The sequence below is a fragment of the Mesoplodon densirostris genome, chromosome 2 (genome assembly GCF_025265405.1).
Source record: "Mesoplodon densirostris isolate mMesDen1 chromosome 2, mMesDen1 primary haplotype, whole genome shotgun sequence".
Lineage (NCBI taxonomy): Eukaryota > Metazoa > Chordata > Mammalia > Artiodactyla > Ziphiidae > Mesoplodon > Mesoplodon densirostris.
This window is the reverse complement of record NC_082662.1, coordinates 4,209,111-4,224,637: the sequence shown is the minus strand read 5'-3', so window position 1 is coordinate 4,224,637 and position 15,527 is coordinate 4,209,111. Positions and strand designations below refer to the sequence as shown.

The 15,527-nt window shown below is 59.9% G+C and overlaps 1 protein-coding gene across 2 annotated transcripts in view; it reads right to left on the bottom strand.

Annotated features, from left to right (window-relative positions):
• The window catches only part of KCNAB2 (potassium voltage-gated channel subfamily A regulatory beta subunit 2), a 97,980-nt gene extending 82,569 nt beyond the window's left edge, over positions 1 to 15,411 (bottom strand). For both annotated transcript variants that reach the window (XM_060088870.1, XM_060088871.1), the window contains exon 1: positions 15,291 to 15,411. The gene's annotated coding sequence lies outside the window, so the exon portion shown is untranslated. The remainder of the gene's footprint in view (positions 1 to 15,290) is intronic.
• Between the last annotated feature and the right edge of the window lie 116 nt (positions 15,412 to 15,527).

Below are 15,527 nucleotides of genomic sequence, written 5' to 3'. Positions count from 1 at the left end.
GTGTATGCACGCACACACACACACAGCCCACAGGTGTGCATACACGCACGCACACGCACGCACGCACACACAGGCCCACTCTACCCATCGGCCAAGCAGCCCGAGGTCTGCGGCCACTCATGTTCCCCAGGAGATGCAGGGGAAGGCCTCTCCTCCCTCAGGCCGGAAGCTGCGGTCCCGTGTGTGCGAGGACTTGCAAGCTCACGGCCCGCGTCCCAGGTCATCACAGGCCAGCCCCGGGGACCCTCCCGCTGCTCCGAAAAGCAGACGCTCCACAGAGCAGGTGAAGATGAAGGACCCAGGATCCCCCCCGGGTAGGGGGGTGGTGGCTACAAGGACTTGAGAGCCATCTGGGCGACCCAAACGTGCACCCAGAGCACATCTCAAACGCGACTCAGAGAGTGTGTCCCACACCTTTGGGGGAGGCAGAGGGGTTGGGCCCGCCCCTACCTCCCCTGGGATGAAGCACACCCAGGGGTGCTTTTGCTCTCCTCCCTCTGGGGCCTGGCTGTGCCCACTTCCTGCCTCAGTGGATGCTCCCAGAGCCATGGGCGGGGCTGTCTCCCTGGGAGGAGCCGGGCCCCCATCAAGGCAACAGGCATCTCCTCACCCCGCGCCCCAGGCCTGAATGCCCCCACGTGCACCAGCCCCTCTGTGGAGGCTGGGGGTCAGGGGGCCACACACAGCGCGAGAACTGGCTGGGGGTGTGCTGTGGGACAGCGCCGCGTCACCCACGCTCCACCGCCCCGGCTCTCTTTTCACACCGCGAGCGTTTCTCGCCTGTTCTGGTATCTGGACCTTGTCCTTCAGAGGGGAGAGGTTCTTAAACATAAACAACAGCAGAACCAGGGCTTCCTTGGTGGCGCGGTGGTTGAGAGTCCGCCTGCTGATGCGGGGGACGCGGGTTCGTGCCCCGGTCCGGGAGGATCCCACGTGCCATGGAGCGGCTGGGCCCGTGAGCCATGGCCGCTGAGCCTGCGCGTCCGGAGCCTGTGCTCCGCAACGGGAGAGGCCACAACAGTGACAGGCCTGTGTACCGAAAAACAAAAACAAAAAAACCAAACAAACAAAAAGAACAGCAGAACCAGAGCGACCTGTCCCCAGCGCTGACCACTGTCAGGGGGACAAGGGGGGGCTTCCTGCTGCAGGATGGGGACTCGGCTGACTTGCCCGTGCGGGCCTTTCCCTTACGAAACCCAAGCCCTGTCCTTCACGCCGAATAGAAGACAAGCTTTAGGTCTTAATGGCCCACCTCCAGGATTCCCTCCCCACTGGCGCCGGTGAGGGGGTCCGGGTGAGGCAGCGGCTCCTGGCCCCCCCACACTCACCAGCTCCCTGCGGGGCGGTCGTGCAATCCCAGAGGACTCCAGGCAGCACCCACGGGTCGCACTGAGTCCAGGATACCCTGCGGTCAGCATGCCTGCGGCATCTCCAGCCCCTCGGCCGCGGCTGCAGTGCCGCGAGTACCTGGCTGGGGCGTCAGAGGTAGAACCTCTGCACCCGCCTCGGAGCGGGATAACCAATGAGCCGGGGGACTGCGGGACGGGGAGGGGAGGGGGAGGTCCGAGCACGCGCTTCCCCTCCCCCTTAAGTGGGCCTGGTTTTCCCCACTCCTTGGGGGGCATCCACAGTAACAGGGACAGAGAAGTGCCGCATCTCCTATCAGAGCCGGACCGAGGTCTTTCGAACTGAGTCACGGTGGGAAGAAAACACAGAGTTTGGGGGGCAGGGGGCGGGGAGGAGGAAGCACCCCTTGCCAGCGATTAGGGCTGTGACCCCTGTGATGATTCAAAGCCTGACTCAGCAGCTGACACAGGAGGGGGCAGGGACGGCCCAGCTCTCGGCAGGTGGCAGATGCAGGGGGCAGCTCCAAGCTGCTTCCTTTGGCCCGGGCAGGGGGCTGGGTTTTAACCGCTTACCCCCCAGGCTGGGAGCAGGAGGGAGAGGCCGGCACCCTGGTGTCCCTCAGACAGGCAGCCTCAGAGTCGGTCTCTCTAGTCCCAGTGGACACGTTGGCGCCCTCTTGTACCACCAAGCAGTCCCTGGACACTCGGCCCTCCCCCAGGGCTGGTGGGGTCTCTTCCTCTCTGGAGCCTTGGACAACCCACACCCTGAGGGGCCCTCCAAGCAGGGTGCCAGGCAGGGAGGACCTGGGGAGCCATGGGTGTTCCCATCTTGCCCGCTGCTACAATTTTCTGCAGTAACACTGGGGGGCTGGTGGTGGGCCATGGGCACGGGGGCCACCTACTTCTGGCCAGCCCCGTGCAGGGGCCTCTGGTCACTGTGTCCAGCCAGGCCCCTCCCCTGTAGATGGCACAGTGCCTGGCACAGCACAAGGCTGACTGTCTGCAGCTGATCCCCCAAACACTGCGTGATCGCACACACGGTGATGCTGGACCCCTGGGCTTTATGGGGATTTCAGCGGTGACCCTTAGAAGAAGTTGAGGGACAGACCTTGGTGCCATCTGCAGAGGGAATCAAGAGGCTGAGAAGGATGCTCTCCAGGCAGCGTGTCTGAGGGATACTGGGCCCCTAAAGGCTGTAGCACAAACCCATCCCTCCCCGCGGGAGGTACAGGCTGGCATCCTGAAAACGGGGTCCTATCTGAGCACCTCCCATCTGCCCTCGATGGGACACGCTGCCCTGTCTCACCTGCTCGCCTTGTCACCCACAGGTGAGCTCCATGAAGCCTCCCCAGGCTGCTGGGCCCACCACTGAGGCCAGGAAGGGGGCTCTGCCCTCTAAGTACGCTGGCAGGTATGGCCAGGGTGACCCCGTACTGGATCCCACTCCTCATTGCGGGCCCCGGCTCCGGGTGTAACTGCTGGCTTTCCAGAGAGGGGATCCAACTCGACCCAGCTCGACTCCAGGTCCCCATACTCCCACTCTTACCCCTTAGCCAGTAACACCCAACATGCAGTCCCTGCCAAGGGGGAAGAATCAGCAGACCAGAAAGAAAGCCATAGGAGCTTCTGGAGGGGGCCCTGGGGGTGGTGGTGGGGGATCAATGGCAGAAACCTGCTGTGGTGGCTCAAATTGTGTCCCTCGCCCCCCAAATATATGTCATAGTCCCGATGCCTGGTATTGGTGAACGGGACCTTCCGAGGCAAAAGGGTCTTTGCAGATGTAATTAAGGTCAGGTCATCCTGGATTCGGGTGGACCCTACATCCAATGACAGGTTTCCCTAAAAGAGGAGAAGACACAGATGCAGGGAAGGAGGCATAGTGATGGAGGCAGAGATTGGAGTGATGTGTCTCCCTTTGCTGGGGGCGGGGCCTGTGTCCCCAGCCCTGGTTCAGTTCCATACCTTGAGGGGAGGGGCAGTTTGCAGGGAAATTTCTGCAGCCTTCCTTGCATTAGCATTTGTGAACAGGCTCCTGGGGCCCTCCCAGCTCTCCAGGGGACTGTAAGAATAAATAACAAATGATTTCAAAGAGGATTACGCTGCTGGCACCACATGACAGAGGCATGAAAGATTAATATCTTGCCCATGCAGCACTACGCTAGCAATTGGAAAGCCAGCTTTACTCCACCTCATCCATTAAAGGCTCTGCTGAATTAAGAGATGCAAAAGAAAGCCATCAGGCACTGTGCCTTTGCAATCGTATAATTAACAGGAAAAAAAAATGCGTTTTTAAATGAAAATACTCAGTGCAGGTGAGGTGGCAAAGAAGCTACTCCAGTGAGACGCTGCTGCTTCGGGGATGTGTGGCCCACTCTTTTGGGAAAGTAATTGGGCAATAAAGATCCATAGCTTGGGATCCAGAACTGCTACTTATATAAATGTAACCTAACCGTCCAAGAGAGGAAATAAACTTAGATGCACACCCGTGCGCAAGACAGCATTACTGGGAATAGTGAAACGAAGCTAAATCCCGAAGGAGATCATGTTTCAGTGAATTTCGGGGAAAACAATAGGCTATAACTCGGTCACTCGCAGTGACATCTCCCTGTTTGGGAAAGTGCTCCGGCAGTGATGTGAGTGGGGGAAGAGGGGAGCCCCACAATTCTGCAGGCGGGAGGGGAAAGCATACAGGAGAGTGGGGAGGGGTCCCGCCTCCCAAGCGCACTCTTTCTGCCTCAGACTCAGCGACCCCCTTCTGGTGGGAGGGTCTGCGAACACGAGGCAGGGAAACAAAGAATCCAGTGGGGCTCTGCCAGCACTGAGCTGAGGGCTGGGCTGGACCTTTCTGCGGTTTCCTCTTACCAGGAATCCTGGCGACCCCAGCCCAGGGGTGAGGCCAAGTGTGAGCATCCATCCCATTAACAAGGCGATATGGGGGCTTCCCCGGTGGCGCAGTGGTTGAGAGTCCGCCTGCCGATGCAGGGGACGCGGGTTCGTGCCCCGGTCCGGGAAGATCCCACGTGCCACGGAGCGGCTAGGCCCGTGAGCCATGGCCGCTGAGCCTGCGCGGCCGGAGCCTGTGCTCCGCAACGGGAGAGGCCACGACAGTGAGAGGTCCGCGTACCGCAAAAACAAACAAACAAACAAACAAACAAAAAACCAAGGCGATACGGGGCCCAGGGTCCTCTGCTGGCTGTGTGACCTGAGGTCAAGCATGGAAGCTGTTCTCACCCATGAAGCACCTACTCCTGGGGTGGCTGGAGGGTTAAGAGTAAATGCTTGTAGGGTTTAAGCAAGAGCCTGACAGAGCAGATCCCAGACAAATGGCGGCTGCTGATACAAATAATGATAGGACAGCAATTATCCTGCCCCTCCTCATCCCCGCCACCAACATCACCATGGTCATCGTCACTGTTGTCCCACCACCAGCATCACCACCATCACCATCACCATCACCATGACCACCAGCATCATATGAACGGCCCGCCTCCTTCCTGCAGTGGGGCAAAGGCTTTCAGCCGTCCAGCCTCCTTCCTGGAGGTCCCCAGCTCCCATGGAAACCTGCTCACGGGACCACGGCCTTCTCTGCCTGCCGCTTGGGACCACTCAATCTGGATGCCCCGGGACGGCTTCTGCAGTTAGAAGGAATTAACTTCGCATAACGCAGTGGCTCTCCTATAAACACATGAATGTGGCTGCTGGGCACTGAGCATGCAGTCTGTTCGGGCAGGCTGCCGGGCTGCAGGACACGGCCCATCTGTCCAGGTGCCCGGTGGCTGGGAGCCTGTGGCTGCCAGCCTACGATGCCAGCCCCCGCACCGGAGCCGCCGCAGCACACAGGCTCTGAGCACCCGGCTTTGTCTCGCCCTCAGCTGCGGGGGTGCCTCCTCGCTGACTGCCATCTTTGGCTGGGTGCCAGGCCCCAGAGGCCACGGCTGCTCTTCCCCCCTGGGGCATTGCCTGTTGTTCAGGGTGTGGCAGGATTGTGCCCTGGGGATAAGATACTTTGCGGAGAATCCATCAGTGGGGTGGCCAGCCTGGGGGAGATGGAATAAGGGAGCCCACGGCGGGGACGGCCACTGCCTGCTTCCAGGGAGCCCAGGCTTGGTCCCACGGCTTCAGCTCAAGGATCCAAAGCTCACCAGATAGCTCCTCCAAGCAGGGCCTCTGAAGGTTCCTGGGGTGGACGAGGGGGCAGAACGGGAGGCGGGAGACCTGTCCTGCCTGCGGGCAGCACCAGGGCCAGTGCTAGGACTTCACTCCTGGAGCGAAGCCTCACAAAGAACGGAGGAGCGGAGGACCGTCAGGACTGTAACATCACCCCTCCGCAGCTCCGAGCCCTTGACATCAATGCTGTGAGGGGACGGGAGGCAAGGGCAGCCGTCCGATGCTTGTGATGCGCCACCTCAAAGGACCATGGGCTCTTGGAAGTTGCGGAAATCAGCCTGGCTCAGGCTAGTGTTCCTCGGGCCTAAAGGGAGGGTGACAGGCCTAGTGGTCCTGCCTCTGGACCAGCAATATTCACCCACATGTACAGGGAAATGAGCATCCCTCAGAGGACCAAGCATGGGCCTTCTGGCTTAGGAAGCGAGGAGGCCTGGGTTGGGGGATGCGGGAGCACCCCGAAAATGGTCTGATGTACGGAGGCGGTCCCAGGGAGGATTTGGCACAAGATTTGGTTCTTGCTCAGGGGTTTCCCTTCTCTGATCATCCCGAGTCAGGTGGCAGCCACTCGTCTGTAGGCCAGGGTCCCCCATCCCTTCGCAGCTCTGCAGAGGGCGGCTCCAGCTTGTGGGGGTGGGTGGGCCTTACACGAGCTGTTTCCTGCCCTGTTCTGCCTTCTGGGAGAGTCCACCGTTCCTGATCGTTGCTGAGATCCTGCCCAAGGGCTGACCTGGGGGTACAGAGGTGACGGGACAGGCACACCCCATCCTCATGGGGCACACGCTCTAGGAGGGACCGGATATCAGTAGCAAAGACCATCCTGGAGTGTTGCTCAGAGACACCTACAGGATGCTGGTGAGGGCTGCTCAGGGGGTGAGCACAGGCTGGCAGTCAGAGAGCTGCACGGTGGCCCCCAGCTGCCAACAAGTATGATTGCTCCCTGAGCCTCCGTTTCCCTCTCCTTAAAACAAACAGGCTGGACCACATGCGTCAAAGAGTAAGAAGCCTGAAGGCACTTTCCCAAGCACTGCTGGCTGGAGGAGCCCAGGGGCCCCAGCCCCACAGTAATAAATGAAATAAAGCCCCATAATACTTCAAATGCCCGCTGGCTTGGGGGCTGCTTTAGAGACCAGGGGTTCTGCCTGAACCTGGGAGCAAGTGCCCTCTCGTCCCCTCAAGGGATTGGGGAAGGGTCCCCCTGAGCTGTGCCCTCTCCCCCTGAACGGGGGCCCTCTTTGTTTTCAGAGCTTTGGGGCTGTACCCGCCGCCGCCTCGCCTGCTGCTCGCCAAGGCTGCTACCCAGGGGCCCACGTGGCTGTACCATGGGTCCCCACCAGGGCCTCTGCACCCATGCAGCCCAGCAGGTGGCTGGGAGCCTCCAACAGTTCCCCACGGTTACCATGGTTACCAGGCTGCGGGAGGGTGGGGGGAAAGCCTGTCCTCCACTTCCCTCCCAGTGGTGCCCCGGTGGGCTTGGTCAGAACCTTCCAGCCCTGGGTGAGGCAGGGAGTGAGGGCCCAGCTGGGCACACAGGCTTCGTGTGTGTTTTGGGGGGAGCTGTGGTAATCATGGTAGCTGGAGCAGCTCAGGGCTCCCGAGGGAACCACGGGCACGGGACAGGGCTGGGGGCCTGGTCAGCTTCTTTCCCCCCATTCTGGATGCATGACCCAGCTTAGCCCCACAGATGAGCCTCGTCTGTCCCTCTGCTCTTGCCAAGGACATGGGTTGCCTGGAATAGGGATTGTAAATTCCAACAAAACATCGTCCCCTTTCTGCATGGACGCAGGTGCTCTGACTCCCAGCAGCAGGGGACGCCTCCCCGTTTACACCCTCCTGTGTCCTGGTCAGGATACATCTTTCTTCTAAAGATGAGCAGCCCCTAAGATCTTTCCTCACTTAGCCCGGCATCCCTCTCCTGAGTTCCCCCCGACACCCCAGGCCAGCTCTCACCTTCTGGCACAGCCCTTCCTGCCCAGAAGACCGCCCTGTCCTTTCTCCCTCTGTCACCCAACACAGAGCCACACCGGCTCCAGCCCCGCTTCCTTCCTTCCTGACCACGTGGGATGCACACTGCCCCGTCCTGCCTGCTGGGCCTGCAGACACTTCCGTTGTGGCCCGAGTGGCGCCTCCATGGGCTGGAGCCCGTGTCTGCTCCCCCACCGACTGTGGGCCCTGAGGGCAGCGGCCTCGTCTACCCCCCTGCTTCTCGGGTCAGTGAAGGAAGGGGTGACGTGAAGCATGGCCGCAGCTGCACAAAGCCAGAGCAGAGCAGGGTCGCTCCTACAATCAACCACCGTCCCTCGAGTTGCGACATCGGGCCCAGGGTGGCCAATGAGTCTCATCTGAACAGGCTCTTTATTTAGGACGTGGGTCCACATTTACCCATAGGAGCTGTCCCACGAGCCGTCAGAGGCCTTTCCCAAACCCATCCTTCGGGATGAAGAGGGAGTGTGGTAGCATCCCCAGTAGCATCCCTGGAGCCTCTGATGTGTCCTGGGCAGGACATGGGCGGGTACAAGCAGGGAGGTGTCCCCAGCGCCTGTGCCCCTACAGAAAGGGAGCAATGTTTTTGTTGGGCTTTGCAATCCCTATTCCGGGCATCGCATGATCTTGGCAAGAGCAAAGGGACAGAGATGGCTCCGGGCAGCCTAAGCTGGGTGACAGAAATCCTTCTCCTCAGTGAGAGTCAAAGGCAACGCTCCCCGGGGGGTGAGGGAGCCACTGAGCAGAGGTGGGGGCTCATGAGAGGGGGAGGGGAGATGCCACAGGTTCAGTCCCAAGTGACAGGCTGGCTCCTGGGAGGGATGCCCACTTCCGTCACACGGGGCAGGTGCTCAGAGAGTCAGCATCCTGACCAAACCTCACTCCAGGAGCGCTGGGGCACACTAACACCAGCATCTCCCCACCCCCGGCGGGATTAAAGCTGGATTCGGGATTCGAAGCTGACAAAAGCGTAGCAGGTCGCCCAGTAGAACAAGGGCTTCCTATGTTCCAGTGTTGAAGAAGCCCCCGGAAGGCTTGCTCAGCAGAGCTTCCAATGATCAAGGCGTGTTACCTTGGGTGCTGCTTTACGAAGTGGAAATGGGAAAGTTTATGACAAACTGGGGAGTGTTTCTCAAAGCGTGGACTTGGAACCCCGGGCCAGTGGCTGCTGAGCTGCACCAGGACCCACAGGGGTTGTTTTCAGGCACTGCCCCGTGACCCCGATGTGTGCCCCAGGGCTCAGGACTCCCTGGCACCACCGCGGCCACCGCAACCTCCGCATTCTTATCCTCTGCAGTTGCATCATATGCAGAGCCATCCATGAAGCTGGAAGGATGAGCCCCGCAGTTCACAGGTGACCCCAGAAATGTCCCCATTAGGGCAGGACACAGAATCACGCACCATGGAGATTGAGGATGCGCGGTTAAGCAGAAAAGTGACTTTTCTTCCCACCGACCTGTTAACCCCGTGAGCGTGCCCCCTCTCGCCTCCCTTCCTTCTTTCACTGTCACAGTTCTCAAGAGACATTTAGGCAGCAGAATGCAAAGGTCAGGAGGGCGGGCGTTGGCACCCAACAGCCAGGGTTCAGATCTTGACTCCTTGTTAGTGCTCTGTGACCTGAGGATAGTCACCTCGGCTTTCAGTGCCTGTTTCTGCACCAGTAAAATGCGGACAATGGCAGCTCCTTGAATTGAAGGAGTGGACACAGAACAGGGCAAAGACGCGGCACATGCACCTGTTATGGGAGGACAGCTCTGTCGCCTCCCCTCTTGGCAGAGACTGTGGCCCCAGCAGCGTGGGGCCCGCCTGATGTAGCGGACACCTGCCCCCACCTTCTACCTCCTGCAGCGGACACGTGCCCCCATCTTCTGCCTCCCTCTCTGACTGGGCTCCAGGATAACCCAGGGTTTCCTCCTGTCTTGATCTTCCCCTTCCCTCTCAAATCCTGCACTCACGGCCACTCCCTGGGCTCCGTCTTCTGCCCCCTTTACTCTTGGCCTCACCTCCTGGGTGACCGTGTCTACTGCCGAAGCTGTGACTGGTGGGGGGTTGGCAATCACCTCTGGTTTGAGCCCCATTTGAACCCATGGCTGTCCCTCTCGATGCCCACAGCCATGACTGGCCGAGGCAAAGACCTTGGACCCAACGAGGCAGGGTCAGCAGGATGTAGCCCGAGCAGACCCAGCGATGAAAAGGGGACCCGGGGCTCCCCTTACTGCCCGCATCCCATTGCCACCCGGCTCCACAGCAGCTCTGCTGTGATGCTCTCCTGCCTACTCATTCTATTCATCTGCTTGAGACATATTTACGGGGTCCCACTCTGTGCGCAATGCTGGCCCTACAGCAGCACACAACACAGGTAACCGTCTCTCTTTAGGATGACACGCGATCTCCCCTGCCATCACACATGGTCCTCACCCCACACTGCAGACACATCTGCCTCCTTCATGCCGGTGTGGACATGTCACTGCTGGCTCCAAAACCCCCAGGGGTCTGACGGCTGGTCTCCCAGATCCCAGTTCCTGCTCCCCATCGACGACTCCCATATTCATGTCCCACCTGTGCTCCCCCTGGGCCTCGGCCACTGTCCAACCCCCTGGTCCTCCCTCCGGGGCCTGGCCCATGCAGGGCTCTCTCCAGGCCAGTCCTTTCCCAGTTTTGCTATCACAACCCTGCCTTCTTTCAGGGTCTGGGTCAAATATCAACCCCACCTGCCCCGCATCTCTCTTCTATCAGCAGAGGCTTCTCTGATGGTTCCTGGTCTGTGGTTAGGTTAGGTGGGTCTTGCTCACCCTTGGCCTTTCAAATGTCTGCTGCAGAGGGTTTTCCCAGTCGGCGGTATTTATGGGTTTAAATACCTTGTGGTTTAAATACCTTTATAGGTTTAAATTCCTTGTGCTAGTTATTTCTGAGTCTCCTCCATCCAGAAGGGGCAGGTAGGACTGTGTTTCCACAGAGACCCTGCCACCACAGAGCGCTCGGGAAGGCAAGGTTCCCAGGCAGATTTCTAGCTCCTTCTGCCCCCCTGGGCTGTATTTGACAGCTTGTGGACATCAGGTTGCAGTTCACTCTGAGAGATCGTAAAGCTGCTGAAGGATGGAAAATGAAAACATGCTGTGCTGCAGAGGGTGGGCGTGCCTGGGGTGGGGCTCTGCAGCCCCCACGGGCTACTGTACAGGGGGGTAGGCGGGCAGACGGATGCCCCGCAGGCTTGCGCACCCGGCCCTCCAGGAGGCCTGGGGTTGGGAGGACAGGGCAAGCCGTGTCCCTCCACTCACTGGGAGGCCATGATCTGCAGAGACAGCAACAGGCTCCCCGCCTCCTTCCTCCACGAAAGCCACCAGCTGGGTTCTCCCAGGCTGTTCCCCGGGAGCACCCAGCCCCTCTGAGGAGCCCCACGTGGGCTCATGAAATGACTCAGAAGGGGACCTGAGTCACTTTGCTTGAGCTTTCCCGGGAGCCACCTGGGCTCCAGGCAGAGTAAAGGTTTGTGCTCAGTCTATGACTGGACACAGAGGCTGGGAAGCTGATGGAGAGCCCGCCCTGGGCCAGGGACTGTCCGTATGCCTCTACTTGCCTCATTTTACCAACGCCGAAAAAGGGAGACCCAAGCACAGGGCCAAGCGGCTGGGAGAGTAAGAACCGGACATTCAGAGAGCTAGTTCTCCACTGGGGGCCGTGGGCCAAGACCCCAGACAGAGGGCCCTGCGGACAAGACCCAGTGTCTGCGGGACCCAAGGAGTCGCTCGCTTACTGGGGAAACTAGCCCGACGAGGAACGGTTTGCTGGTTTGTTTTGAACTCAGTGCAGGGATCTGAGAAGGAGACACATACACTTGGCTTTCAACCGTTGAGTTGGATGATGAATCTCAGCCACTCAGCAGCTGGGGCTCAAGTTCAAGATCACGTTAGGTGGGGAAAACCCCCTAAGAGGGCTCAAGACCCTGGTGGAGAAAAGTTCCCTACCGGGCCTGCAGCACAGGTGTGAAGCTGAGGGAGACATCCCCAGCCCATCTCCGCTTTTCCGCCTTTCCCAGTCCTATTTAATCTGGACCCTGTGTGGCATTAAGACAGTCAGTTCTGCATGAGCCTGTGTGCTGTGGCTAGAGGGAAGAGAGGTTGACTGCAACGAGGAAGTTCAAGGCAGGCAGGTGCCAGGGATGTGGGTGAAATAGGATGAGGGACACATACAAGCCCGTGGACACCGGGTCTCCAGGGCTAACCACCTGGTCACTTGGTGGGGTAGGGGGTGACCTCCTGAGACCCAGTCCTCTGTGCTATGAGTTAGAAAGTGTGCGGGTGCAGGGCACACTTCAGCTCAGGGGGCCGGGCCCAGAGTGCATCCCTCAGTGTAGAGGGAGAGGAAGGCTAGCCCCGTTTTAGCCCCGCGGGATGTGGCAAAGGGTAAGAAGACCCAACAGCTGCTCAAGTCCACTCGGGCAGGGAGACTCATGTTCTCGCCAAGCCCAGGCCGGATTGAAAGCTTGAAGAGCCCCCTCCCCCCACCCAGTGACCCGATGACCTGTCGGGTCATGTCCCCACCTGCCCCCTTGTGTGTTTTCTCCTGGGGAGGCCCTGTCCCTTTTTCTCCTCTGTGCTGGCTGAGCCAAGGACCACATTTTCTCCGAGTCACCCCAAAGAAAGGGGGGACATGCTGTGGGTGGAGGGCTGAGCATGCTGGGCTTCCCATCATGAGAAAGGCAACTTCCATGTCCCTTGGGAGCTGGGATTGAACCTGACCCTCCTGCACATTGGAGGAGACGCATCTCCGGGGGGTAAGGATTTCCGGCACTTGCTGATGGGCTGGAGGGGGCCTGGCGCAGTGGGAACAGAATCCAGGAGGCCGGGTCCATCTCACCACCGCTCTGTGCCTGTTTCCCATCCAGGCTAGGCAGCCTCCCTCGCAGGGCTGTTCAGGGTTATTTACAAGGACCCGCAGCGAAGCAAGGTCAAGGCACAGAGTCCTTTCTTCCCTTTCGTCTCACCCGGCGGCTCGGCCCTTGCCATCTCTTTGATGACATCTTTGGAACCACAGGGCCCTGGCTCTGGGGAGCTGCCAGGCCGGGCAGGACGCTGTCACCGAGAACTCTCTGTGGTCGTAGCATCTCCCACCCGACAGCCCCAGTGACTCAGCCGCACCCGGGGTGCCGTTTCCTCCACGTGTATCAGCACCATCTCACAAGTGCGTCCTGAAGGGTGGCTAGAGCTGGTGGTTGGCGTGTCCACGGGGTGCTGGTTTCCTCCAAGGGCAGAACCAAGGAAGTGACCTGGCTCAGACTGGTGGGAGGCACGGGGCCTGAGGCGGCTCACCTCTGAGTGACCTTGGAGAAGTCTCTCACTTTGCCAAGGCTTCCGTTGCGTCCTCCAAAGGGGAAGATGCCCAACCCCTTGTAGCTCTAGCGTGCTCGCCTCTAGGAGGCAGGAGCCCCTGGCGGCGGAAAGGGGAGAGGAGGGGTCTCTGGCCCTGGACACCTTCAGAGACGGTCCTCCCCGAATGCTGCCTGCACTGCCTCTGCTCTGCCTATCATTCAGGGACTCCAGGAAACGCCTCTGGCTCTGGGACCTTGGGTGAAGCGAAGGTCATGGAGAAGTGAAGGTCAAGGACTAGATACACAGAGTCCTGGGAAGCCACACACGTTCGTTCCCCTGGGTTCCAGCAGTGGAGGAGGCCTTCCTTCGCCACATGCGTGCTGCCCAGTTGCCACGGACCCATCACCGACAAACAGGAAAGTCGAGAGGAGGCCCCCCTCCCTTACCGGAAACTGTCAAACCAAAACTTGTGCCAGTCACTTCCTCCTGAATCATTTGGGGCTTAGAAGATCATTGAAAAAGGAAAGAAAGCCAGCCCCATGGTGTGAAGCGTCTCAATCGGCCCCACCCCAGAGCTTGCTCACCCCTCCATCCCCCAGAGCCTCGGCCTGTGACCCTCACCAGACGAGCAGCAGTGTCCGTCTTGCCACACCTCCTGTGTGCAACTGCTTTCACGCCCATTCATTCCCGTCCAGGCGCCACGTCCAGACCCAAAAGGTTTGAGCACGAGACCCAGTTTTGCACTGTTCGTGACCCTCCCTCCCCCTGTGCCCTGGTTCAGTCCCCACACTGTCTGTCCACTGGCACAGCACAAAGAGGCACAAGGAACAGGACCTCGGTTTTGTAGGGGAGCCTCCAGCAGGCTGCTTTCGAGGTAGGAATGGGGAAACTAGCCTGAACACCCTCCATGTCATTGAGGCCGGGTGTGGCCTTGGAGAGCGTTCCTGATGGACAGGACCCAGGGAGCCAATGCCCTCTGGGCCCCCGTTGTGATAGCACAGGGGAAGGACCCCAAGAACCACACACAAGCCTGGGGTCTGCAGGTAGATGCAAACGCCAACCAACAATCAGGAGGGCAGGTGCAACTCTCCACACTCAGGTCCCCAAACCCTGCAACGTGGGGCCTGAATGCGGTTTTGTTTGCAGAGCAGGAGCTTGCTCTTGGCATTGGAAGGCGTTTGTGAGGGGGAGGAGAAGTTGCAGAGAAAGAAGAAATCCTGAAACGACAGGCAGTGGGACAGCTGTGGCCTGAACTTGGTGTCCTTGCTCCTCGGATGTGGAAGTATTAATTTCCATAAATGCTAACAGCTCATTTCCCCAAGAGCTATTACTTATGTCATCTCCCCTTGGATGCATTTCAACACAGGGCAGACAAGTGAAAGAGAAGAAAGGGCAGCCCCCACTGGTGAGTTCCCATTCCCCAACCCTGTCCCCACCAGGCAGCTCAGAACTGTTCCCTAAGGTGGCCCCTCTAACTGCAGGGTCAAGACCCCCCTGCCTACGGCCCCACAACCAGGTCCCTGTCATGCCAGGAGGCAAAGAAAGTTACCAACCCCAAAAATGCTGAATCACAAAGTAAGCTGAGTAGGAAAGTGGGGGTGGGGTGGGAAGGGAGCCGGTGGCTAGGGAGGAAGGCAGGCAAGGGTGCTAAGGGGCTTCTCACCTGGAGCCCCCCAGGCCGCTCTAGACAAAGCGTAGACCCTAAAGGAGCCCCCAGACAAATGCCAGGAGGAGCAGAGACAGGGTAGGCTGCCTGGGTGGGAGGGTGGGAAGGTGGGCAGGTACAGGACTGCTACTGCAGCAGGAAGCGGTGCAGCAGCTGGGTCTCTGCGTCCTGCGTCCTGCAGGAGCAGGTAGGGGAGGTGGGGAGCGAAGAGAAGCTGAAGAGGGGGCAGGGGTATAGGGACCGGGGTGGGGTGGGGTGTGCAGGCAGCCAGATGAACTGGTGCAGGAGGGGAATGCCAAGGTCCTGGGGAGCAAGGCAAGGTGCAGAGAGGGCGCCCACGGGGAGAGATGTAGCAATTGGGAGCAGAATGTGTGGGAAGATGGGGCCAGGGACCTGGAAGGAAAGGCAGGATGAGCCTTCAGGAGCAACAAGGAGAGAGATGGGGAGGACCGGGACCAGGAGCGCTCCGATGGGGCTGCGCTGAAAGGGGGATGGGGGAGGGGGAGGCGAGGCTGCGAGAAAAGGAGGGGGCAGAGACGGGACGAGGGGAAGGATGAAGTTTGGGGCAGGGGTCGGGGATGGGAGCTAAAAGGTCGGGCGGGTTGGCAGATAGGGCAGGCAAGGGAGGACAGGATGGGGGAAGGGAGATGACAGAGAAGGAGGCAAGCCGGCTGGAGAGGAGGTGAGGACGGAGGCGGGCGCGGGGACGCGCTGGGGGAAAGGAGATGGAGAGTCAGCGCGGGCCTCGCGGGTGCCCGCCGCCGCTTTCACGGCGCACGGCCGTGTACTGCGCGGACGGCCGGGGTCTCCCCCTGCACTCACCTGGGGGCTCCAGCTCCGGATCCTCTGCCCCGCTCCGGATCTTCCTTCCCGCCCTGTCCCTGCGACTTTAGCGCCCCCGAATCCCACTAGCTCCACCAGGTTCCGCCCGCAGCATCTTCACCTCGTGGGACGCCCGGGGCCACGCCTCTGCCAGCTTCTCATTGGCTGGTCTTCACGCCAGTCACATTCCTATTGGCAGATGGATCGCCGACCATGCAAATCAGAACGGGCCCGCCG